Here is a 27,815-nt window from a genome sequence, read left to right as displayed (position 1 = left end):
AACATCATGGACTGTAGCCCACCAGACTCCTTTGTCCATGGGATTTCCCAGGCAAGAATACTGGAGTAGGTTGCCATGCCTTCCTCCAGGGGATCTTTCTGACCCAGGGATCAAACCCATGTCTCCTGTTACTCCTGCACTGGCAGGCAGGTTCTTTATCATTGTGCCATCTGGGAAGTCTAACCACAGACAAATCTCAAACACATTATACTCATTGAAAGGAGGAAACACAAATGAGTACATATTCTATGATTCAATCTATATTCACTTTGGGAACAGCAATATTCACTTTTGGAACTAGTCTATAGAGACAGAAAGCAGATCAAGCAGAGGGGCATTTTTCAGGGCAATGGAAATATTCTATATCTTAATTGCAGTGGTGGTTACACAGGTATATTTATCAATGCACAACAGCAATTTAAATGGATGCATTTCTTATATATAAACTATATCTCAACAAATTTGATCATAAAAAAATTTAATGGAGCTGGATTGGTTGAAAGACAGACAACAAAACAGTCCTATGGGATAGGATTTAAGGGACAAGCAAAATTTTGCTTGTGCCCAAGGCAAAAATATTAACCTTAGAGTATATATAACTACTTTTATAAATATTTCCTAATTCTAAACTCATTAATGCCATATAGTGTTTCAAAGACAGTGGCATTACTCCAACAAGCCAAACGTATACTAGGCTAGTCCCTATCTGGAGGTAGCAAGCTTATTTTATCTCCAATCCAAGAAGGATTTTTTTTTTAAAGGAGAGAAAAGGAAGGATGGAGAGGTTAAGAAAGGGACTGATTTTTTAGTTTTCCCTTGGCCCAGAGACTCTATGAACCTAAATTTGCAGTTTCCTTGGGAAAGGGACAACATATGACACTGAAGGTAAAAATTTTTCTCATGCAGCAGCAGTATATACTTCAAAAGAAAAGAAAAAAACAAATAGGACAGAGTAAGAAATAAATCATTACTCCTTGAAATTTTAAGGGAAATTCTTCACATGTGGAATTATAGAATTTTATAGCTGGAAGATACTCTATATTGTCATGTACATTCCATGTCACTTAAAAAAGGTACAGATTAAATTAATAAGCCTTGGAGGGTTTCCGGTTTGTTTAGTCACACAGTAAAGAATCTGCCTGTAATGCAGAAGACTCGGGTTCAAAACCTAGGTCAGGAAGGTCCCCTGGAGAAAGGACTAGGTACCCACTCCAATATTCTTGTAGAAACCCATGGACAGAGGAGCCGAGGAGGTTACAGTCCATGGGGTCACAGAGTCAGACATGACTGGGAGATGTTCACTTCACTTCACTTAGTCAATCAGTTGAAAATCTGGAGGAAAAACCCAGGTGTCCTGATTCCTGATTCAGTTTTGTGATAAAATTGTACTTTCTAGCCCAATGCTCTACATGGAGCAGACATTCAAAAAAATACCTGTTCAATGAATTCATGTTAGATAAATGTGATTTTTTTTAATGCACAGAAAGCATAACTGAATAGAGGGATAAATTTAGATGATGACACTTTTTTTTCCCCCAGTGAGTTCTGTATATACTTCTTTATGCCATTTCTGCATTTAAGAAGGAAAACAGAAGTACATTTTGTGAAATTACTCTGGCAGGTATTGATGTCTAAAGAAAAATACTGGGGACAACTGGTAAACTCTCAAGAGTTAGGGGACACCTTTTCTAAGAAATAGTTGAGGGCAATTAGCTGTTTATGAGGTAGTTAAGGGACATTTCTACCTCCTTACTAAAAGATGCATCAATGATATTCAACAACTGCCTCAATCCAACCAGTCAATCCTAAAGGAAATCAGTCCTGAATATTCATTGGCAGGACAGATGCTGAAGCTGAAACTCCAATACTTTGGCCACCTGCTGCGAAGAACCAATTCACTAGAAAAGATCCTGATGCTGGGAAAGATTGAAGGCGGGAAGAGAAGTGGATGACAGAGGATGAGATGCTTGGATGGCATCACCAACGCAATGGATGTGAGTTTGAGTATGGTCTGGGAGTTTGGTGATGGACAGCGAAGCCTGGCGTGCTGCAGTCCATGGGTCACAAAGAGTCAGACACAACTGAGCGACTGGACTGAACTGACTGAACTGAACTCAAGCCCTATAAATTAAAGATAAAATTTTAAGACTGTATTCTTCTCACCAAAATGTTGTCTAATCACAAAATTAGAAGAGAATGAACCATACCCTGTTATCTTTAAGCTCAAGAACCATAAGGTAGAAATAAGATAGATACAAAGAAACAGTAAGAAATAAAATGATACACAGAGAACATCAGGACTGCTTTGCAATGTACCAGAGAAACAGATTTGGAAAAAACTTGCTGACAGTCCCTCCCACAGGCACACCGAGGGACTAGAATGACTGATAGTGAGCTTTAGATGTCACAAGCTGATCCCATGTTACATAAGAAAATCGGCTTCCCCACCTCGGAAATTACACATGCCACCAGTGAAGAGGCAGTAAAGAGGCAAGAAGGATAGCTGAACCTGCTGGGCAGAGAGCTCCAAAAACTAACATGAAATTTACACTTTCTTTCCATCCATCATTTCTGAGCCCTCTTGCCCTCTTGCTCTCTACTTACAAAATAAATACCCAACTCAAAAGTTGATGGAGACAGATCTGAGTTTTGCCCGCTTGCTCTGGTACAAATATCAGATTCTCTGGTCTTTTACCGAGTCACTGTGGTTTCTGAGTAGCTGTCAAAGAACTGACATACCCCCACTTGAGTTCATGGCTTGAGTTGTGAAATATCAAGGTGCCATGGAAAAAAGGATCTTGGATTTACCGCAGATATATAACAAACAATATAAGCCCAATTTACACATATGAACATATTACAAGTGTCCTATTAACTGAACAAGCAGTTAAAAAAATTTTAGCTCAATAGATGAAACAAAATTAACTTTATCTCATTCTTATTCTACTTTTCCATATTCTCTATAAGTTAAGGTCATTGCTTAATTTACAGAGAACATAGTTGCTTCGTTTTCATTCCTGTTAATGCACATTATCTTCACATCTGAAAAATAATAGTCTGAGTTGTATATACAGATATGGCCTTTAAATAAGAATGAATAAAAGCCCTATAAAATTAAGCTGTATAAGGTCAGACTATCACTTTTATATAATGAGTTATAATCTCAAAGAGCTGTGGAATGCATATTTGTGGTTGAGTTAGAATTCAGCTCCAACGTAAAAATTCACTTATGAGGAAAATTAAAGCATCTAAAAGTAGTTTTTCAAAAATCACTGGTGCTTTAATACGAAACTGACCAGAAGTGATACATTGGGAAACGTTTTATTTACATCTGCTGCATCCTTAAAACATCAGAATATTAAGAAAGCTTCCAAAATGGAAAATAAAAATGCCACAGTCTATGTCTGTTAAACTTCTAGTTTGGGGAAATACATTCATGTTTTTAACCATATATATCTTAAGATAATATCCATGAGATTAATTTTGTATAGATTAGAACTACAAAAAATAATTATAGAATATTTTACTATTTTGGAGAAAAGAATGAAATTATGTCTATCTATTAAAAATAAATTAAACATGAGTACTATAAACACTGAAACTTGTAACTTGCAGGTAAATTTTTCTGGAAATCCTTTTTCGATAAAATAACACAAAGCATTTATGCTTTTGGATCCAATAAACACAAGTCAAAGCTAAAGGCATGTCAACAGACATAGCCAATGGGCAACTATCACCCCACACTGAGCTGGTGTTTACCTTGCTCAGTGCACAATCCCAGACAGACCCTCTGTTGCCATCACACCCTAGTCTCCCAGCAAACACTTGAAAAGAGCACAACTCATTGAGAATAATTAATAATCTCGAACACCAAAAAAAAAAGAAAAAGAAAAAAAAATAAAGTTCCAACAAATACAATTACCCTAATAATGCCCAGGTTTATGTATGACAAAATAAAATAATCATGGCTACTATTCTCCAAGTATGTATTCTGGAATATTCTTTGTAGTTAAGGCAAAACAAGAGAGAGTTGAGATAATCATGATATTAAATCTTTATTATTTAGAAAGGTCAACTTTCTGACTTGAAGTTTAAAGAAAAGAGACAGAAAGAATACTCTGGGTCCTCACTGTGACACAGACCTTGAATCCTGTGTCTTGGTGTGGTGTTTTGTGTAAGACAAAGAACTGAAACAGGTCCTCTGGGTAGCTGCACATTCTGTGATAAAATGGATCCCACAATACAACAAGTTGTCTTGTCCCAAGTGAGAGGCTAATTACTCTGACCATATGTGTTTAACACTGTTTAATACACTCCCTAGTAATCAAGTAATCAGTCTTCCCAAACACACCGGTGTTTCTCCCCTCTGCTTTTGTTCCAGCTGTGTACCCACCCTGCATGAAACCCTTCCCACAAGTCTGTCCAAGCCCCACTGCGACTCCTGAATATTATCGTTCTTAGATTACATAAATAACCGTCCTCTCCAGAATCCCTCTAACCACTTACCTGCTTTTTATTTCTTTCCAGCATATAATCATATATTGTCTTAGATTGTTTTAAATCATTTTCCTAATTATAATACTGTTTAAGATACGCTTTGTTATCCCAAGTACTCAGATTAACATTTAACCCTTTAAGTAATCCTAAGAATCAAGGTCTACCATAATTCCCATTTTGCAAATGAGGGGAAGGGCTTAAATAATACACAAGGGCATAACACTACTACGTAAGTAGAGCATGCACTCAAATCTAAAGCTCTCTCCAAAGATCTTGCTCTTTACCACTGTGAAATATGACTTCATGCAAAAGCCTGTTCTCAACTAGGCTGTAAGCTAAGGTCAAAGACAGTGTCTTTTTACTTCTTTTGAAAACCTCATGCACTTAGCTTAGGGCTGAGCAGTTTTAAGAGCTCTGAGAAAACCATAATGTTCCAGAATATTTGCTACAGGGTCCATAAGATGTACTACTGGGTTTGTATCTGTACCATACATTGTTAAAGGTCTAGTCAAGTAAAGCAAGAAGTCTCCAGAAGTTAAACAGAGGAAGTTGGTTGGACTTTATCTGTAAAGTGAATAATGATCAGAGTAGCAGGGCTGCTTTTTTAAGACACTAGTTCTTCAGTTTCATATTTCGTTCATTTTACTCAAGCCTCTCTCAAAATCTTGCTGTAAACAAATGTTATTTTCTCTTCTATCTGTTAATAACTTGTAAATTTTGTTTTCACTCACTAGATGAATGTTTACAAAGGAGACAAATAAACAGTATTTTTCTTTCCATAGTAAGCACAGTATTAAAAACAGAGGCATACGCCCACATCACTCTGTAAATCAAAACTGCAGTCAAGGAAGAGGAGGGCTGTCTGAGGGGCTGCCTCCTCCCCTAGCTCACAACCACAAAGCTCCACAGAGAAAGAACAGTAGAGATGTTAGAAGAGGGGAAAGTCATTTGAAAATAAATTAGGACAAAACTAATGGATTGTTTTCATATACAACTACTATCAAAGGTTTTTACTAGCTTCATGGCATTCCAGGGAAGTGAACAAAAAGAAAACAGAACAGCCCTGCCTACAATTGTGTTAGCTCTTAAGTAATGTAACCACTCAAATATGGATAGGGTTGACGGCAATTCTGCATCAGGACATGGTAACACTGACAATTCCACCAAGCTTCAGCCAAGCCATTAATGGAATTGCAATCCTATCAAGAGGAGTTGGGGCAAGGGGTGGATCCATCATTCCTAATATCATGCACTTCCCCCCCAAAAAAACTGATTCAGATGATTAACTGTGTCAGCTCTTTGTCAAATCAGTACTCAATCACTTTGGAAGGTAATTCTCTTCAACTCAACTCCTACTTTACATTCCCATAAAATATTAAAGTGCATATTACACCACTAGCATATAATAACTTAAATGAAAAGAAAAAAAATCAACAATTTGCTCGACAGCATAGTTTCTTACTGGAAGCTTCATTGAATCCACCATTAATTTCAGTCCCTCAGTCCCTCCCCACACACCCATTAAACATAAAATACAGCTATCTGTAGAAATTAAGGGTTTTTATTTTTGTGCATTTTTTAAAAGGTGAGTATAGATAAAATACAGGCTTCTAAATAGTCCATTTCTGAGTTATACTTATCCTACTTGTTGGATCTTTCTGAAATGATGAATACACTGAAAATTCTGAGGCAGGGCTATCCCACCAGGTATGAATAAACTTTCAGCAGCAACGCTTGCTAAAAGTAGCATTGCCAAATCACTATTAATATATATAATAGAAGGGGTTAGAGTGTAAGCTAAAGAAAGCAAAATAAAATATATCATTTGGTGAAAATAAACGGTGCAAAACCAACTGAAATTTTAAATTGTTCACAACGGTCTCAAAGATAATTCAACTTTCCCAGTGGTATACACCACAAACAGAATCATACAGTACTTTTCAAACATCTTCAGGATTTCCGTAAGGTGCATGAGAAAAGGTAAGGGTATCTGCTAAAGGTATTATGCAGCTAATTCTATCAAAACGATATATTTCTAAGCCTGTGGAATATAACTTCATCACTCCAGTCTATTGTGCTCCTTTAGAAGTTAACTCATGATGAACAAAAGTGCCTCTCTTCCACTCCTCTGCTCTCTGTTTTCCCAAATCCATCTACCCTAGTGTTTTGTATGCTGACCCAAACATTCCACAAATAATGCTGGGGTATACACATTAAAGTTTTAGAGAGTTTCTGCCTCTAAAGTAGACAGTGGCAGAACTAAGGACACAAGGGTTCAATTTCAAGGCAAATATTGGGCGGGTGGTTTGAAAATATCAATTCAAAGAGGCCTAGGAAAAAGAGATACAGGCATCCACCGCCACCACCCTCCCTCTCCCCTCCCCTCTTCCTCTCTTGTTCTCTTCCTCTCTCCTCGTCCCTCCTTGTGGCTTCTCACACAGAGACAATCAAAGCCGGGAAAACTGGGTTTTAAATTAGTGACACACACACTGGGAATATGTAATTCTCCAGAAGGAAAAAAGAAACTGCTACAGAGGGGCGTGGGGGGGGGGGGGTTGGCAACATGTCTAAGTGACAACCCTCCCCACCCCCACCCTAATACAGCACAAATCCACAGATTCTTCCTCAACCCTCTTCTTCCAGTTCCCGGTACTCTATCCAACTTGACCCTTAATCCAAACAACACAGAGATCCACAGGGCATCCGCTGTGCAAGAGCGTGTCTCTCAGTAGATGTGCCCAATTTTTTTGGAAGCCCCTGAATCCGGACAGTTGTACCAGGCAAGGGATCTCCCACTGGGGAAGGGGTGAAGAAAGGAGGAAAAAAAAAGAGATGGAGACAAGAGGAAAGCGAGGCAGAGCTGCGCTCTGGAGCGACTGGCTGCAAGGAAGACAGGGAAGAAAGAAAGGGTGGGAAGGAAGCGGGGCTGGGAGAAAAGAAGAAAGGGATGAAAGAAAGGCTGGAAGGGGAGAGGAGAGAGGGATGTTGGGAAGGATAAGGGCGGGAGGGTTGTGGAGCAGGGAGGGAGGGGAGGACGCAGAGGATGGGAGGGAGACTGGGAGGGAGGGAGGCAGGCAAGGATGGAGGATGCTCTGCCCGGGACTCACCTCTGTGGGTCGGTGGGAGTTTCTCGCCCTCCTCCTCTCTCTTGTTCGTTCCCAGCAGCTGGAGGGGTAACCACTGACAGGACTGGAGAAGCGGCGGCGGGGAAGAGGGCAGCAGCTGCAGCAGCCGCCTCTGGCCGAGGTGCGGTGCCTCCCGCTCCGCCCGCCAGCCCGGGTCTCCGCCTCACTCGCGGCTGGAAGCAAAGCCGCTCCCCCCTCCCCCCGCCCGCCCGGCGTCCTGCCCAAGCGCGAGCGGCAGCGGCCCGGATCGCCGCTAGGGGAAGCGGCCAGTGCGCAGGCGCGGCCGCCTGCTCATTTGCGCGCCCCCGCGGTCTCCGGGCCCCCGCGGCTCGGCGCTCCGCGGGGCTAGGGCAGGCACGGAGCGGGGGCCACGGGCGCGCGCGGCCTGGGGAGCGCTGAGAGGGCGGAGCTGGGCGGGGCTGGGCGGGGTAGAGCTGGGGAGCGAGGCTGACAGCGCCGCAGGTGGGGGGAGGGGACAGTGGCGAAGGGCCACTGCCGAAGGGCGCAGGTGCCGTGTCCATGACAACAGCGTTACCCTGAGGGCGGGGACGCAGTGAGCCGCCCGAAGACCAGGGACAGACACCCACCGAGTACGGGAGAGGTCTTAGGGGAGAAGGGGATAGGGTTTGCAGAGCAGGAAGAAAGGGTGAGAGGGAGAAGGCGCGTCACTGGAGGAGGGCAGGGCCCCAGTGCAGTGAAGGTAGTGACCAACCCAGGAGAGAGGTTTGGGGGTACAAAGAGGAGGGGGGCTGCACTTTAAAAGGGACTAAAAGAGGATGGAAGTATTAAAACAAGTGAAACGTGCTCATTTCACAAGCCTGTATTGAGTGCTGTCTCTGAAAAGGGCATTGTGATTCTTGTATCAATTCAAAGACTATTACTGAGACCCTAATTTGTACAAGGCACTCTACTTAGGCACTTTGAGATAGCCAAAAATGTATAGTATAAGGTGGAGGTTATGCTTTAGTTGAGGAACTTACATGGAAATTTCATGGAGCACGTGCTCCGCCTACCACCATCAGCTGGGGCTTGATGACAGTGGAATGTAACTGTTACAAAAGTGCTAGAAGCAAAAAAGATGCACAGCTATATCAAACGTGAAAGGTAAGTTATAGCTGCCTTTGTTTTGCCACAGTGCCAAGTGACTTTTTAAATCAAGAGAGAAAAATAAAGACAAACCAATGCCAGTTTGGTATGATAGAAGTGATACTGTATTTACAACATGTAAACTGGCCTCCTCGCCTACAAGCATCAGTGTGTTTGTTCGTGCATGGATTTATATCACATGGTGCACGCATTTTTTACACTCCTTCTTCATTGGCAGCGTCAGGTATGTTACACCCCCTCTCATTCCCAACTTGGTATCAGCTGCAGTTGTTTTAAGATTGTCAAGCCCCTGTGATTTATTCTCTTCAGGCGATGACTTTATACCTCTATCTCTGTCTATTCCTCTCTTTTTCTCCCCCAATATCTTTTTGCCTTTCTTTTCTATTGTCATCACCACTTAGCCATTCTTAAAAAAAAAAAAAATCCGTGGGAGAAAATAGGAGTCACCAGATGTAGGATTAAGAAGAAGAAGAAGAAAAAAAAAAATCCCTCAACCTGGAACGATGCTTCAGGACCATGGACAGTGCTATCGCTTGCTCCTCCCACCCAGCTAGATCCTAGGCTCAGCCTATGGATTCTGGAGAAAGACGCTAAGAAAGTACTGAGTGTGCTTCAAGAAGTAAATTCCGAGTGCCAAATGATTTCTGATAAAACACAGGAACGAAGTAGAAAATGAAAAACGCGTACCTTGGACTGAAGCAAGTAGGAAGCAAGAGGGCTCAGCTAAATTTTGAGTAAAAAATGGGTAAGATTTAGGGAAGCACCACAGGACCCTAAAGTGGTAACAGGGAAATAGTTCTGTCAGGGAGGGAGGTACTTGAATAAAAATAGGAAGTATCTTCCTGGAGTTGAAGAACAACTCTGATTTCAAATGGTCCACGAACGTGGAAAAGGTTAAAAGTAGTCCCAGTTAAATGAGATACAATACTCTCTCAAGGATGTTTTGCTGTTGTTACTCTGATTTCTCATTCTCTGGTCAGGCTGATGGATGGGGGAATGAACCAAAACATACAGACTGAAGGGTTATGAAACCTCTCTTTAATGTTGAGAACATTCATTTGTAGCTTTGTACATTGTTTTAAATTAGGCTTAAATTTATAATTCTATGTTTTAACTGGCAGCAAATGGGGTGTGGGGTGGAACCTAATGTAAACCAAGTGCTATCTTGTCAAAATGAGATGGTCCTTGTTTTTGTCTTGTAGTGACTTTTTAAAATATTAGATATTATCAGGAAAAAAATTTAAAGTTATTTGTAAAATATTTATCTTTTTTTGTCTGCACAATTACTTTAAATTAGAATTAAAAACAACTGCATAAAAGCCATCTCTTCTTTCTCAGGCCCCTGATCTTTCTCACTCTTCCTTCAAAATGCAACAAACTGTCAGTCAAATAATGATAAGAAATTACTCAGGCAATCCACTTAAGTAACCAGCAAGGAAATGACAGCTGAATTTTCTTTTCCTCTGTCTCCCAAAAATTTGCTAGCACTTTCATGTTTTGATTGAAGGGAAACCTCCAACCCCTACCTACTCTATGGAAACATCCAAATTGAGTATTTATTTATTTCTCTCAGATAATAGTATAAACATCCTTGTATAAATAATGGCTATTATTTAATACTGAAAAGCTATCATTTTATTTGTCCCCATTCTAAACCAAGAGGAAATTTTTTAACTTTATTGCTTTTGTTTTGAGACCGCCTGTGAGTCTGGCTGTTTTCAATTTTCTTGATTTAAGTGTTGTCCTTCATTTCAATGACATAAACATATACAGCCCTAAGAACAAGTTTTCCCCTCCCCCATTCATATTAAAGACATGTCAATCTAAGTAAGAAACAAAAGAGTACTGTTTAAAGTGCATTATCATATACAAATGGAAAAAAATACTGTATATATTTAACATGCAGTGATATGACATCTAGGCTTTTAGAACAAACTCCAAACCAAATCTAGTAAATCCTAAGTAAAACCATCCTTAGTGCTTATACATTTAAGTATCAGGTCTCTACACACTGGGCCCCTCATTCAGTCTGTCAGCTCCTGAAATTTTTCAATCAAATCCTCCTGAGCAATTCATATTTTAAGTAGACTTTTATATTTTATAGCAGTTTTAGATTCATAGGAAAGTTGAGAAGAATGTACAGAGTATCCACATACCTCCTTCAGCTACCCAGGAAAAACCTCTCCACACTATTGATAGCTCGCCACAACGGAACATTTGTTAAAACCTGTGAACCTTCATTGATGTATCATTATCACTTAAAGTCAATAGTTTGCACTAAAGTTCACTCTTGCTGAATTTTGGGGGGGTTTTGACAAATGTATAAACAGTATATCCACCACTGTTTAATACATAATCATTTCACTACCCTAAAATTCTTCTATACTCTACCTATTCATTCTTCCCTCAACCCCTGGTGACCTCTGATCTTTTTACTGTATCCATAGTTTTCTCTTTTCCAGAATGACATATAGTGGGAGTAGTAACACACACCTAAGTTCCCTGAATGTCTTTTCGTGACTCCATAACATTTCTTTTCAGTGCTGAATAATAATACTCCAATGTGTGGGTGTTCTCCAGCTGAATAATATTACTCCATTGTCTAGATATTCTACAGTCCATTCAGTTACTAAAGGACATCTTAGATGCTTCCAACTTTTGGCCATTATGAGTAAAAACAACATAGAAAGTTTACTTTTTAAGATCCTCCAAAATATGTCAGACCTTATCATGGCCAATATCATGGATATTGCTGCATATGAGTAGTAAGGAAGTAAGTCGTTCTAAGTTTTAGTCACTCAGCCATGTCCAACTCTTTGTGATCGCATGGACTGTAGCCTGCCAGGCTCCTCTGTCCATGGAGTTCTCCAGGCAAGAATACTGGAGTAGGTTGACATTTCCTTCTCCAGGGGATCTTCCAAACCAAGGGATTGAATCTGGGTCTTCCTGCATTGCAGACAGATTCTTTACTCCCTGAGCCACCAGGGAAGCCCCATCTGAGTAGCACACCCAAAGATTTCTTAAATGTTTCAGCTTATTTTCTGTCGCCTTGCAACAGACTACTTCTATTGTCTATAAAATATCGGCTGATGAAACTTTCACTTTTGTTGTTTTTATGTACTCCATTATTTTAAAAAGTGCTAAATAACTTGTTTTAGAATTCTTGTTTTCTGCAGATTCTAGCAACTATAACTTTTCATCTTCAAACATATTTATTATTCATTAGTTGTTCAGTCGCTAAGTTGTGTCCAGTTCTTTGCAACCCCATGGACCACAGCACACCAGCCTCCTTTCTCCTCCACTATCTCCTGAAGTTTGCTCAAATTCATGTCCATTGAGTCGGTGATGCTATCTAAAGATCTCATCCTCTGCTGCCCTTTTCTCCTTTTGCCTTCAATCTTTCCCAATATCAGGAAGTTTTCCAGTGAGTAAGGCTCTTCACATCAAGTGGCCAAAGCATTGGAGCTTCAGCTTCTGCATCAGTCCTCCCAATGAATATCCAGGGTTGATTTCCTTTAGAATTGACTGCTTTTATCTCCTTGGAGTTCAAGGGACTCTCAAGAGTCTTCTCCAGCACCACAGTTCAAAAACATCAGTTCTTTGGCACCTACCCTTTTTTATGGTTCAGCTCTCACATGTGTACATGACTACTGGAAAAACCACAGCTCGTCTATACAGACCTTTGTCAGCAAAGTGGTGTGTGTCTCTGTGTATTTGTTAATACTCTATCTAGCTTTGTCATAGCTTTCCTTCCAAGAAGCAAGCATCTTTTAATTTCATGGCTGCAGTCAACATCAGCAGTGATTTTGGAGCCCCAGAAAATAAAATCTGTCACTGCTTCTGCTTATGGGACAGAATGCCATAATCTTAGATTTTTAATGTTGAGTTTCAGGCCAGATTTTTCACTCTCCCCTTTCACGTGCATTAAGAGGTTCTTTAGTTCCTCTTCAATTTCTGCCATTAGAGTGATAACATCTGCATATCTGAGGTTGTTGATATTTCTTTCAGCAATCTTGATTCCAACTTGTGATTCATCCAGCCAGACATTTCATGTGATGTACTGCGCATATAAGTTAAATAAGCAGGGTGACAACATACAGCCTTGATGTACTACTCCTTTCCCAATTTGGCACTCTCAGTTGTTCCATGTCTGATTCTAACTGTTGCTTCTTGACCCACATACAGGTTTCTGAGGAGCCAAGTAAGGTGGTCTGGTACTCCTATCTTTTGAAGAATTTTCCACAGTTCATTGTGATCCACACAGTCAAAGGTTTGAGCACAGTCAATGAGGCAGAAGAAGATGTTTCTTCTGTAATTCTCTTGATTTTTACATGATCCAACAAATGTTGGCAATTTGATTTCTGGTTCCCCTGCCATTTATAAACCCAGCTTGTACATCTGGAAGTTCTCAGTTCACACACTACTGGAGCCTAGCTTGAAGGATTTTGAGCATTACCCTGCTAGCATATGAAATGAGCACAGCTGTACAGTAGTTTGTACATTCTTAGGCATTGCACCTCTTTGGGATATAAATGAAAACTGACCTTTTCCAGTCCTGCGGCCACTGCTGAGTTTTCCAAATTTGGTAACATTTTAATGGACAGGGAGGCCTGGCGTGCTGCAGTTCATGGGGTCACAAAGAGTTGGATAGGACTGAGCGGCTGAACTGAACTGAACTGAACTGAGTGTAACATTTTAACAACATCATCATCTACAATTTGAAATAGCTCAGCTGGAAATCTGTCCCTTCCGCTAGCTTTGTTTGTAGTAATGCTTCCTAAGGTTCACGTGAATTCACTCTCCAGAATGTCCAGTTTTAGGTGACATTGATCCAGTTCTACCAAACCATCGTGGTTATCTGGGTCAATAAAACCTTTTTTGTATATTTTTTCTATGTATCCTTGCCACTTGTTCTTAACCTATTCAGCTTCTGTTAGGCCCTTACCATTTCTGTCCTTTATTGTGCCCATCCTTGCATGAAATGTTCCCTTGATATCTCTAATTTTCTTGAAGAGGTCTCTAGTCTTTCCCATTCTATTGTTTTCCTTTATTCCTTTGCACTGTTCATTTAAGAAGACTTTTTTGTCTATCCTTGCTATTCTCTGGGACTCTACATTCCAATGGGTTATCTTTCCCTTTCTCTCTGGCTTTTTGCTTGTCTTTTTCCCTTAGCTGTTTGTAAAGCCTCCTCCTCAGACAACCACTTTACCTTCTTGCATTTATTGTTCTTGGGGATGGTTTTGGTCACTGCCTTCTCTACAGTAATACAGACCTCCATCCATAGTTCTTCAGCCACTCTGTCTACCAGATCTAATCCCTTGAATCTATTTGTCACCTCCACTATATAATCATAAAGGATTTTATTTAGGTCACACCTGAATGGCCTAGTGGTTTTCCCTGCTTCAATTTAAGCCTACGTTTTGCAGTATTGAAGATGGAAATGGCAACCCTCTCCTGTATTCTTGCCTGGAAAACTCCATGGACATAGGAACCTAGTCGGCTACAATCCAAGGAATCACAGAGTCAGACATGCCTGGGTGTTGAACACTTTCACTTTGCAATAAGGAGCCCATGCTCTGAGCCACAGTCAGCTCCCAGTCTTGTTTTTGCTGACTGTATAGAGATTCTCCTTTGGAGGCAAAAGTGAAAGTGTTCCTCGCTCAGTTGTGCCTCACTCTTGGGACCCCTTGGACTGTATATAATATATATATTTTATATGCCATTTTAATGTTCCCAAATAAATACAATGGGTATTTTACAAATCACATGTATAAAATTTCTTCCTTTTGCATTTTAAAACTTTCCAACTGCACCATTATATAGATAGATTATGGTAGACAGAATAATGGACTTATCAAGATTTCCATGCACCACTCCCTTGAACTTGTGAATATGTTATAAAAGGAACTTTGAAGATGTGACTGTATTGTTCAGTTGCTGCCTCCTATCTGACTCTTTGCAACCCCATGAATTTCAACATTATTTGAGAATGGGAGATTTTCTAGGATTATACAGTGGGTTCAATACAATCCCATGAGCTGTTAAAGTGAAGAAACTTTCCTTGGCTAAAGTCAAGAGATATAGTGGAGTGATAAGGCAGAAGAGTCAGAGGAATTCCAAGCAGGATAGTGATTTGAATGACTTAGCTGAATTTGATGGGGACCATAAAGCAGGGAATGAGGGTAGCCTCTAGAAGGTGAGAATGACCCCTGGCTGACAGCCAGCAAGGAAACAGACCTCAGTCCTAACGGCACATGGAAATGAATTTCACCAGCCACTTGAATAAGCCTAGAAATGGCTTGTTCACCAAGGCTTCCAGAAAAGAACATAGACCTGCCAACACTTTGATACTGGCTTTGTGAGACTTTAAGCAGACAAACCAGTCTAGCCCATAAGATTTTTGAACCACAGAACTGTGAAATAAATTTAAGTCATTCCATTTAGGGGAATTTGTTAAGGCAGTGATAGAAAACAAACACAGAGAGATTTTATATAAGTTATGTTTATCTGCAAAAAAAAAAAAAAAATTCATTGGACAGCACTTATGAGTGCTTTTAAATTCCAGCATTACCATATTCTAGTTGTGACATTGGGCAAGTTATTTAATGTCAATCTAACTTAGTTTCACAGTCTGTAAATTGACCACCATTTTTATCTGTGCTCCTGACTTTGCTGTGAGAAGCAAACTGTCCATAAATAGATGTGCTCTTTATTTAACTAATATTTTTAATATGAATGAGGAAATGAATCAAACATTAAGATTATTACTTGGTATCAATATATTTTGACTACTTTGTGTCTGTGTCCATCATTTTTTATTTCTTAATTATTTTTTAAAAAGAAAAAACATCTGTAATATGTCTTCTCAAGCTAAATATGTCACTTCCATCTTCAGTCTCCCCAGTAGATCCAAGTTCCTTTAGAGGAAGATGGGGCAATTGCTTAATAAGTTTCAAAATTGTATCATTTTACTCTCTGTTATCCTGAAAGAGCATTCTTCTAAACTCTGTTCTAAGGAGGAAGAGTTCCAATTTGAATTCTTTCAATAGCAAATGACTACAATCCAATTTAAATTAGTTTGAGCAAAAGGAACATTTTGGCTCACATACCTGAGAAGTCTAAAGTGTATCTCAGTGAGGTTCAGCTAAATCCAAGGTGTCATCAAAACTACTAATCATGGTGAAAGCTCTGATTGGCTACACAGAGGCCTTGCATTCATATATGAGCCCATTACTATGATCAGACAAATGAGACGCTCTTGTCCATATGCCCACTCTTGTGACTACATGCAGGAGAAGGAACCTAAAAGACTTTGAAGTACGGCATGAGAAAGCCTACTGTACAAATGAAAAGTACAGCATCCCAGTTCATTGTGAAAGTGATTGCCACCATGATTTTTCATTGGTAAATTCTAGGTTAAGTGTATTTTAAAGATTTCCTTGGAACTTCCCTGGTAGTCCAGTGTTAAGAACCTGCCTTTCAGTGCAGAGGACATGGGTTTGATCCCTCATCAGGGAACTAAGATCCCGCATGCCCTGGAGCTAAGCTTATGTGTGCCACAACTACTAAGCCCACGTGCCACAACTACTAAGCCCACATGCCACAACTAGAGACAAGCCCGCACACCACAAGGAAATATCTGGCATACTGCAGCAAAGACCTGATGCAGCCAAATCAATCAATCAATATTTTTTTAAAAAAGGTTTCCTTCATGAGTCCTTAGACTATGATAATATGCATGAAAATTATTTAACAGATAGCTGTCATATGCAGGGTTTCCCATACTTATTTGGTCAGGGAAGTGTCTGATACAAACCATCTCTTGTGACTAGAGTTCTAAAAAACCTGCTTTTGGAGGAGCTGACCTTAGATTTTGCCTCCCTCTGATATTCTTTGATTCTCAGAGCTTATCAATGAGATTATTTTCATTCTTCCTTGATTGATTAAGTGTCTGATCCTCATTGCTATTATTATTATTATTAATATTATTATTATTATTATTATAGAACTCAAAGAGACTTTAGTGATAATCTTTCATCTGTGGCTTCCTTATTCTGCAGATGGAGAAATTGAGACTCATGTGTTTTCTCCCTTCATTATGGAACTAGTCAATTGCTATATGGCTCATCTAGACTAGGTGATGCTGAGGTAACAAATAACCCTTAAATCTCAGAGGGTCTTGTAGTTGCTGTGTGATAGGTCATTCTCTTTCTGAGATACAGGCTATTTGCATGACCACTACACAGATTCTTAAATCATCATTGTTACAGAGGGAAAGAAAGCAATTAACTGATCTGGCCCAGGAATAAGTTGTGTATTAGATCCAAGGTAGTCACACAGCCCACACAAACACAATGAGCTTTAAAGTGCAAAGCTACCATGAGCCAAGAAAGATAAGGATGCTGAAATGTTTGGTAGACAATCTTGATTATCATAGGGGAAAATATGTTGGGAGGGAACTTTCTGACTTACCTCCCTCTACCACTTTTGATTTGCAAATGTGATTTGGTGGTGCACAATGATAAAAAATAGCTATCATTTGCAGAATATACTAATGCTAAGGACTTATTAGGGCTTCCCATATGGTTCAGTGGTAAAGAATCCACCTGCTAATGCAGAAGATGCAGGGTCAATCCCTGGGTTAGGAAGATCTCCTGGAAAAGAAATGGCAACCACTCTAGTAGTCTTGCTTGGGAAATTCCATGGACAGAGGGCCCTGGCGGGCTACAATCCCTGAGGTCACAAAGAGTCAGACACAATGACCAAACAATAACAATAACAAGGACTTAGTAAGAAATTTCCACATTGACTTATGTGGAGACAACTAATTTCAGCCACAATTTTACAATGAGGAATGTGAAACACAAGTTGTTTTAATAAGACTTGTCCCCTAACTGTAACATGAAAGGCGCCTCGTATGTTTAAGGCTCTGGGTATAATTCTTGCACCAGGTCATAGAGTTGGTAGGCGGTGGAGGTGAGTTTTTAATCCATGCAGTCTGGCTCCAGGGTCCACGCCGCTCTTCAAGCACTCTACTGCTTTCTGACTGGTGGAAGGAAAATAACTCCTTCCTACAATTCAAAACACTAAGTTCTTAGTTCAGCTCTGAAGCAGCTAAAACTCATTCATGTCTCTTTTGAATCTTCAAAACACATTATGAAGAAGCTTTAGGAATTTTAAAAATAAAACTAACACTTCATCAAGCAGAAGATTCATACTACCTGAGAAATGTCTACAGACCTTATTCTGTGTACAAATGCACTCCCTGATGCACATGTCCCTCTCTAACATTTTGTTTGAAAATGTTCAGTGGCAACCAGAAATATAAGGGTCAGTGAACAAGCAGATCTTCAGTTCTACGACTACTATTGTCCCAAGTGCCTTTGTGCGTTGTATAGTATTGTAATGCTCTAAGTAAAGGTTCAAACTCATCCTTGTTAAGAACAATTCAAAAGCTTTGGCACATTGATTTATTCATCCATTCAAGAAATTCTTGACACTCTCCTATTAAGTGACAGTAAAAATTCTCAGTGTCGATTATTTAGATAAAAGACACAATTTGTGCCATCAATGATCTCATAGTTTAATGAAGCAAACTGACAAAGCAAGAAATGCAGGATAATGTAATAAGAGTTTACAGAGCACACTACTACTTACGTAGTATCCATTTGACACTGTTTCAATTCTAAAAGCTCTATACTTCTCTATCATGCAACCCAGGCGCTTTATTTAGGCTGAGGTTAGCCTCACCACTGTCTCCAAGATCAGAGCTGTTCTAAGGGGAATCTCATTAACCTGTCACAGGTATTAGTTCCAAAGTTCAGGAATAAACTCAAAGTCCTACTTCATTCTCTTGCTCTAGAGGTTGATTTAGGAATTAACATATGATAGAATTTGTGCAAAAGGGACAAAAGAGAATTTTTCAGTTGCTTCCAAGAAATAACTTTCTTTTCAAGACAGCTGATAGAAGAAATGCCTACTTTTCTACAGATTTAGGAAGAAAATGAATTTAAATGGCAAATGGAATTAAGGTAAGGAAATAAAGCCTTTTTTTTTTTTAGGTATAGGAAAGAAAAGGAAAACAACTACAGATAGCTCAAACAAAAGGGATTTACTGCAGGGAATTAATTACACAGATGTTGGAAAGTCTGAGTGAAAGAAAATGAAGTAAACCAAAGATTAGCAACTTTGTTATATTAGTAATTCAGTTGTGTCCAACTCTTTGCCCCCCCGCGCCCCCCCCCCCCCATGGATTGTAACCCACTTGGCTCCTTTGTCCATGGAATTCTCCCGCCTGAATACTGAAGTGGGTTGCTATTTCCTTCTGTAGAAGAAGAAGGTATTCAACTCAGGTATTGAATCCAGGTCTCCCATACAGCAAGCAGATTCTTCACCATCTGAGCCACCAGGGAAGCCCTTAGCAAATTTAGAAAGAATTTACTACTGCAAGGGTAGGGACCACAAAGGAGGAGGTTGTTTAATCAAGACTAACAAAAATGATGGTTGTGCAATGCTTCTCCTTTCAAGATGCAGCTACTTTTTTCATAATGAAAGATAATCTCTTTTCCCTGCAAAACTGGAAAACACAAAATCCTATCACTTAACTATGAGTTTTTATTCAAAGTCACAAGTCCACTTGGATATTCTGTTTCCTAAAGATTAAATTGTAACTTTAGATACTATCATTACTCCATATATTAAAAAAAGAGAAAGAAATTAGTTTAACACTCTAAAGTATACAAATATATGGTATGCTGCCAAACTTACATATGAATGACTTTCTTTATCTACTACCTATTCCATGTTTCCTTTGCCTGCAGCAAGGATCTGAGCTAATAGGGTCCTTTACCTGATGAAGGTGAGTCACATTTCATTTCTGAGGATGTGAGTTTTGGACAGAGCTGTCTCTTCAGATTGTACTGACTTCCATTAATGTTTCTACTGAGCATTAAAGTACTAAGATCTACCCCAAGAAACCTCTTTTGTTTCAGATATAATATACCTGTCTCCTCTACAGAGGAACAGCTTACCTTCTTCTTGGTAATGACTCTACAAATTACAGTATCCCAGTATTTGTTGTTTCAGTGGAATAAGAAGCCCAAAATAATGAGGTGGCAGACTTAACTTTCATTTCATTGAAAGAATTATGTCTCCTGATTAAGACAATTTTCATTATGCAAATAAGACCTTTCGACCAACAGAATTAAAAAAAATTAGTGAAGTCCACTTCTTTTCTTAATAAATGGACTAAGGGTAAAACAATTTCATATGCTGTGTCTTGCAGAAGTTGATACTATGTGATATAAGAAAATAACCCAAATATTAAATTATTGTCTCATAGCTGGCACTTCATCTAATCATCCAGGAAGACATTCTATGTTTCTGTTAGGGGAGCTACTTCTAAGCCAAGAGGTATATGGTAAGATCAGTGAATTGTATGATGCCATAGTTATCCTCCTTTTGTTTTGTAAGTGAGTTCCTAAATCAGAAGCAATATTGTGTGGAGTATATTGATGATGAACAAGTCACTCCAAAAGTCTTCTGATATTAGTGCTGAAAGGCATTGGAAGCAGGAAAGCAGATCCAACATCCAGAATAAGTTTCAGTTCCACTGAGGACAAAGTCATTTACCATTTCTAGCTGGAAGAAATCCAAAGCAATCAAATTGATACCTTGTAGTTGGCTGGTCTCCCCAGGAAATGGTGCCATATCAAGGTCTAAATTTGACCCTATGGCTCTTGCACACTCAGCAAGGATATAGTCAAATATCTTTGTAAAGGAGGACCGTACGGTTGAGCCCTTGAAGAACCTCTGTGCTGCCTTGCAAACAAGCCCATTGATTAAGCATTGATGTCTGAGTGACATCCACAGACCAGGCCATCATGCACACTTTTCTCTAGGAGTTAAGCACTGTTACTTAGCTTCTGCCATTCGGGGATCCCATGTTTCCACTGAAGTCCAAGAATCTGTTTCAGAGTTGGCCTCTTGCAATACCATCCCCGGAGAAAAAAAGACAGCCACCATAAAACCCATTTTCTTTAATTTTATTTTGGATAAGTCAAAAATGTGTAAAAGAGGAAAAGTATAATAAATCCACTACTATCTCTCACTCAGTTTCAGTAATTTAAGGTCATAGTCATCAATCTTGTTCCACCTTACTGATAACCACCCTGTGTATCAGAGAGTTTTTGTGGAGTCTTTACTTCTCTCACTGATACATTTCTCGACATCTTGAATGGAGTATTCTCTAAACTCATACAGAAATATACAAGGAGATGGCCAACTTGCAAATAATAGATGCACTCTGTTATTTCTACTTCCTTAAACCTTGTAATATTTCTTCATTATGTCAGGGACCTTGTAGACTCTGAATATCATTGACTATAGGTCACATTAGAGTCTGATGTATTCAGAGCTGAACTACTTAAGATAGCATATTAGATAGAGCATCTCTGTAAAGCACTGTTTGTTCCAAAATACTTAGAATCACTTCCCACACATATTCCCCAACTTTAAGTTATTATGAGTAAATAATAATACTTCTACTATTACAATTCCTTTTTCTATATGTCATATCTCCCTAGATAAGATTTGCTTTTGCCTCCTGCCTGCCTGCTAAGTCACTTCAGTCATGTCTGACTCATTGTGACACTATGGACTGTAGCCTTTCAGGCTCCTCTGTCCATGGGATTCTCCAGGCAAAAATACTGAAGTGGGTTGTCACCTTGACACACCTTTCTCCAGGGGATCTTCCCAACTCAGGGATCAAACTCAAACTTGCATCTCTTACATCACCTGCATTGGCAGGCATGTTCTTTTCCACTAGTACCACCTGGAAAGACCTGCTTTTGTTTCCTATGATGCCAGAAGCTGACTCAAGTTATAGGTTTGAAGGCAATGAGGCTTGGTGCAGATCAGTATCAATAGGCATCCATTTGCAAAGCAACTTCCTTATAGGAGTTTATTATAGGGTCTAAAAGACTAATAGCTTTTGATATGGGAGATTATGTCTACTATCAATGGAAGCTCAATGAAATTTCAAGTAGATTTGCAGATTCAAGGTCCTCATATTCATGCATATCTAACCAGATGTTCCTAGGTCAAGTCCCAGATTTCCTTTCTTTCCCAATAAATGCTCTAAATTTCATATAAGATTCTTTGTAAGCGAATGAATTCAACTTACATTATAGTTCTAGAATTTTCACTTCTAAATATGGGATAAGATTCAGGATCTCCTTTATAGCTACAAAAAATGAGACATTATTTTAAGAGCACAATAAAACCTCCGTGAGTCTATGACTTGCCTTGAACTAAGACATTAAAGTCCTGGGCTTGTCAGTTTTTCTCTATAAGCAATCAAGTGCAGTCTCAAAAAGCCTTGCCCCACAGCCTTTGTCATCATGACCACTGTAGTGGTCAAATGCATTAATCACTTGGTTTTCCAGAGCTTTGCCTTCAGTAGGCCCATCATCTAAAGCAAGAACAGATAAGAATTTGGTTAATGAGATGCCTCTGAGTGTTATTGGTGGTTGTTGTTGTTGTTTAGTCACTAAGTCATGTCCAACTCTTCTGTGACACTATGGAGTGCAGCCCACCAGGTTTGCCTGTCTATGGGATTTCCCAGGCAAGAATACTGGAGTAGTTGTCATTTGCTTCTCTAGGGGATCTTCTTAACTCAGGGATTGAACCTGCATCTCCTGCTTGAAAGGTAGACTTTACCACTACTTGGCAGGTGGACTTTCTGCCTGAGTCACCTGCAAAGCCCATGTTATGGACTGTGTATCTGTGTTAAGTCACTTCAGTTCAGTTCAGTCGCTCAGTCGTGTCCCACGCTTTGTGACCCCATGAATCACACAGCATGCCAGGCCTCCCTGTCCATCACCAACTCCTGGAGTTCACTCAGATTCATGTCCATTGAGTCAGTGATGCCATCCAGCCATCTCATCCTCTGTCGTCCCCTTCTCCTCCTGCCCCCAATCCCTCCCAGCATCAAAGTCTTTTCCAGTGAGTCAACTCTTTGCAAGAGGTGGCCAAAGCACTGGAGTTTCAGCTTTAGCATCATTCCTTCCAAAGAAATCCCAGGGCTGATCTCCTTCAGAATGGACTTGTTGGATCTGCTTGCAGTCTAAGGGACTCTCAAGAGTCTTCTCCAACACCACAGTTCAAAACCATCAATTCTTCGGTGCTCAGCCTTCTTCACAGTCCAACTGTCACATCCATACATGACTACTGGAAAAACCATAGCCTTGACTACACGGACATTAGTTGGCAAAGTAATGTCTCTGCTTTTGAAAATGCTATCTAGGTTGGTCATAACTTTTCTTCCAAGGAGTAAGCGTCTTTTAATTTAGTGGCTGCAATCACCATCTGCAGTTATTTTGGAGCCCCCAAAAATAAAGCATGACACTGTTTCCACTGTCTCCCCATCTATTTCCCATGAAGTGATGGGACCAGATGCCATGATCTTCGTTTTCTGAATGTTGAGCTTTAAGCCACTTCAGTCATGTCCAACTCTTTGCAATTGTGTGGACTATAGCCCATTGGAAAAGGTCAGTTTTCATTCCAATCCCAAAGAAAGGCAATGCCAAAGAATGCTCAAACTACTGCACAATTGCACTCATCTCACATGCTAGTAAAGTAATGCTCAAAATTCTCCAAGCCAGGCTTCAGCAATATGTGAACCGTGAACTTCCAGATGTTCAAGCTGGTTTTAGAAAAGGCAGAGGAACCAGAAATCAAGTTGCCAACATCCACTGGATCATGGAAAAAGCAAGAGAGTTCCAGAAAAAACATCTATTTCTGCTTTATTGACTATGCCAAAGCCTTTGACTGTGTGGATCACAGGAAACTGTGGAAAATTCTGAGAGAGATAGGAATACTAGACCACCTGACTTGCCTCTTGAGAAATCTGTATGCAGGTGAGGAAGCAACAGTTAGAACTGGACATGGAACAACAGACTGGTTCCAAATAGGAAAAGGAATACGTCAAGGCTGTATATTGTCACCCTGCTTACTTAACTTCCAGGCAGAGTGCTAGAATGCTGGACTGGAAGAAACACAAGCTGGAATCAAGATTGCCGGGAGAAATATCAATAACTTCAGATATGCAGATGACACCACCCTTATGGCAGAAAGTGAAAAGGAGCTAAAAAGCCTCTTGATGAAAGTGAAAGAGGAGAGTGAAACAGTTGGCTTAAAGCTCAACATTCAGAAAATGAAGATCATGGCATCTGGTCCCATCACTTCATGGGAAATAGATGGCAAAACAGTGGAAACAGTGTCAGACTTTATTTTGGGGGGCTCCAAAATCACTGCAGATGGTGACTACAGCCATGAAATTAAAACACGCCTACTCCTTGGAAGAAAAGTTATGACCAACCTAGGTAGCATTTTCAAAAGCGGAGACATTACTTTGTCAACTAAGGTCCGTCTAGTCAAGGCTATGGTTTTTCCAGTAGTCATGTATGGATTTGACAGTTGGACTGTGAAAAAGGCTGAGTGCCGAAGAATTGATGCTTTTGAACTGTGGTGTTGGAGAAGACTCTTGAGAGTCCCTTGGACTGCAAGGAGATCCAACCAGTCCATTCTGAAGGAGATCAGCCCTGGGATTTCTTTGGAAGTACTCTAAAGCTGATGCTAAAGCTGAAACTCCAGTACTTTGCCCACTTCATGCTAAGAGTTGACTCATTGGAAAAGACTTTGATGCTGGGAGGGATTGAGGGCAGGAGGAGAAGGGGACAACAAAGGATGAGATGGCTGGATGGCATCACTGACTCGATGGCCATGAGTCTGAGTGAACTCCGGGAGTTGGTGATGGACAGGGAGGCCTGGTGTGCTGCGATTCATGGGGTCGCAGAGTCAGACACGACTGAGCGACTGGACTGAACTGAACTGGACTGGACTGATAGCCCCCCAGGCTCCTCTGTCCATGGGACTCTTCAGGCAAGAATGCTGGAGTGATTTGCCATGCCCTCCTCCAGGGCATCTTCCTGGCCCAGGAATTGAACCTGCATCTTTTACATCTCCTGCCCAATTTTCCACTGGTGATAAGGTCAACAGTATATTCCAGATAGTTAAGGTACCCAACCCAAGAATCTCACTTTGAAAGTCTCTTTTTTGGTACTTGGGAAAAAAAAACAACCAAACAAACAAAAAAAAAAAAACAGCACTCTAATCATTTCACACAACAGAATTTAATTCAGGGATCTGATTCAAGCATATCATTACATATTTATTAGAAATTCTGAAGACATTTTTTAAAACGATGGTACCCTAGAGGTTGCTGCTGCTGCTGCTAAGTTGCTTCAGTTATGTCCAACTCTGTGTGACCCCATAGACAGCAGCCCACCAGGTTCCCCCATCCCTGGGATTCTCCAGGCAAGAACACTGGAGTGGGGTGCCATTTCCTTTTCCAACGCAGTAGCAGCTAAAAGCAGCTACTTCATCTAGTTCTTGGAGAACAAAAAGTATAAGATGGTGTAATGAGATTCCTAAAAGACACTCAGTGCTTCGCTGGTAGGGTGATATCTAGATAGCACAAGGATGGAAGAGGTGCCATGGAAGCTGAGACCACATTCCTGGATGGAAGAATGTAGTTTCTCAAATACACTTCAAGAGGAAAAGTGAGAGAAAATCACAATAGCTTCTCTATTCCTCCAAATATGCGATGTCCCAATAGTGCCTTCCATTAGAAGAATCTAACTAATGGTTAGCTAGGAAAGAAGGCTAAGGAATGTAATTGTAGACCCCATCCCCAGCATTTCAGAGAAAATAAGTGGGTTGAAGTTCTGCAGGTCAATAGACATTGCAGCCATTATGACGTAGAATAGTGTTGCAGTTATTTTTGTGCCTAAGTTATCTTCTTTGGGGTAAGAAAGATCGGTTTGTCCCTCTAGGTGAATATAAAAATCAAAACCAAGATTGTTAAGAGGAAAAGCTGTTTATATTCCATAGAAACTGTGCCAAATTATAGAATAATATTGATGCTCTAGAAATGGAGACAGAGGAAAAGCACATAACAAATACATAGTATAATTTCAGTGTCAATAAAAGCCATGAAGAAAAGTAAAATGTGGTCAATAGATAGAGAACAGGAAATGGTGTAGGTTTTGAACAGGAGCATTAGGGAAGTTCTGTCTGAGAAAGTGACAGATGAGCACAGATCTGAAAAAGTATTAAGTAAGATGGTTAACTTTATGTGCCAGTATGAAGGGTGCTGTAGGATGAGATTAACATTTAAACTGATGAGCTCTGAGTAAAAAAGTTTGCCTTTCATAATGTGTGGGGGCTTTATCCAATCAAATGAAGGGCTGAAAAGAATGAAAAAGACCAGCCTCTCAGAGAAAGAAGAAATTCTCCAGCAGACTGTCGACTGCTGGCCTACAGTACAGATTTTGGACTTGCCAGCATTCATAATTGCGTGAGCCAATGCTTTATAATATCTTCTATTGGTTCTGTTTCTTTGGAGACCCTCACTAGTACAATGAATGAAGCTTGCAAGGCTCTATGTAGGATCATTTGGGGCATAAGAAGTAGTAACTGTCAATAAACATTTTTTTAAAAAAAGAAGCAGCAAATGTTAAAGCTCTAATGTAATAACAAGTGTAACATACTGAAAGAACACTGAAATGGAATAGTATGGTGGAGGGGAGTAAGTCAGAAAAGAGCAAAGGAGATAGGCCCGGAGAGGCTGAGAGCATCTGCGGCTATGGAGAGGACTATGGATTTTTTTTCTTATTTTGATGGGAAGCCACTAAGTGTTTTGGTTAGGGGAGTGACATAACCTGATTTTAATTTTCAGCAGATCACCATGTGACTACTAAATGAGGAACTGACTTAAGGGACCCACTTGTAAATACAGATACAAGGTAGCAGAACATTGTATCAATCTAGTCAAGATATGGTGGCTTTGTGAAGTCCATCTTACCTCTGTTGATATGATTCTTTGTTGTTTAATATAGCTTGGCTTGAGTTTTCTAAGTTGCAGCTAAACCAATCTTGGCTGATGTAAAATTTGGTACCAAGTGTATGGTGCTGAACCAAGGCAGAAGGAGGTCAGTGAAAAAAAACCCTTTCCCTCTTGAACTAGAAAGCTGATATATTTGTTATAAAATCACAGAAAAGTTAGCTAAATGATACTTCTCTTACCTTAGGGGAAAAACCATGTTTATATAGTGTGATTGAGAAGGAAAATTCAGGATGTCAAACTATGTTGTATTAGTCTTCTAGTCTCCAGTGAGATCTACAAGATAGACGCTGGTTAACTTCTGAAAATGAACTTTTTGAAAACAGAGAAGAAACGGAAGAAAATACATTTCTTTTGTATCCAAACAGACTGAAAGCCAAACTATTTCAAATCCATTTAATAGGGAGTTTCATAAGGTTGGGAATGTCAAATCTCTACCGCCAAAGTAAGGTTTTTGCTAACAGAACATATGGTGGGAGACCTAGAAGGTGACAGGATTAGAATAAGATGAGCCTAACTCCTCAGACCTCTTGCAAGCAAATTCTGCTAAGTATTTTCAGTTGATGGAGTAGTTAATCATGTCATTGTGAAAGTGCAGGGGGGAATTTAATCTGGGATAATTATGAAAGTTTTGATGCCCTTTCACCTAAGGTTTATTTTTTAAGTTCTTCTGAGACAGAGGCCAAGATGAAAGTGCCATTCAATTTCCAAGGTAATGAGCATTACTCAGAATCTTGTTGCTAGGATAATGAAATAATCAGAATCAAACGTTGACCAGGTAAACTACTGTGTATGGTTACCATTCTTGAAACTTTTGAAAACAAAAAATCAGAAACAAGTAACTTTTGAAGTGAGCTGTACTGCCAAAGAAATTCTAAATTGTGCTTTAAAAGAGTCTTTGATTTCTCAAACCCAGCAAAAAATTCAGAACCTCAAACTTCAGTCTCATCCACCTCTTTGTGACCCTGTGGGCTATACAGTCCATTGAATTCTCCAGGATAGAAGACTGGAGTGGGTAGCCTTTTCCTTCTCCAGGGGATCTTCCAAACCCAGGGATTGGACCCAGGTCTCCCACATTGCAGGCAGTTTCTTTACTAGCTGAGCCACAAGGAAAGGCAAGG

At 39.9% G+C, this 27,815-nt stretch overlaps 1 protein-coding gene across 1 annotated transcript in view; it reads right to left on the bottom strand.

Annotated features, from left to right (window-relative positions):
* The window catches only part of CTNNA2 (catenin alpha 2), a 1,386,686-nt gene extending 1,378,873 nt beyond the window's left edge, over positions 1–7,813 (bottom strand). Inside the window, exon 1 of the mRNA XM_069583081.1 lies at positions 7,605–7,813. The gene's annotated coding sequence lies outside the window, so the exon portion shown is untranslated. The remainder of the gene's footprint in view (positions 1–7,604) is intronic.
* Between the last annotated feature and the right edge of the window lie 20,002 nt (positions 7,814–27,815).

This window comes from Ovis canadensis, chromosome 3 (genome assembly GCF_042477335.2).
Source record: "Ovis canadensis isolate MfBH-ARS-UI-01 breed Bighorn chromosome 3, ARS-UI_OviCan_v2, whole genome shotgun sequence".
Classification (NCBI taxonomy): Eukaryota; Metazoa; Chordata; class Mammalia; order Artiodactyla; family Bovidae; genus Ovis; species Ovis canadensis.
Note: the sequence above shows the minus strand (reverse complement) of the source record. Positions and strands in the feature narration are given on the sequence as shown.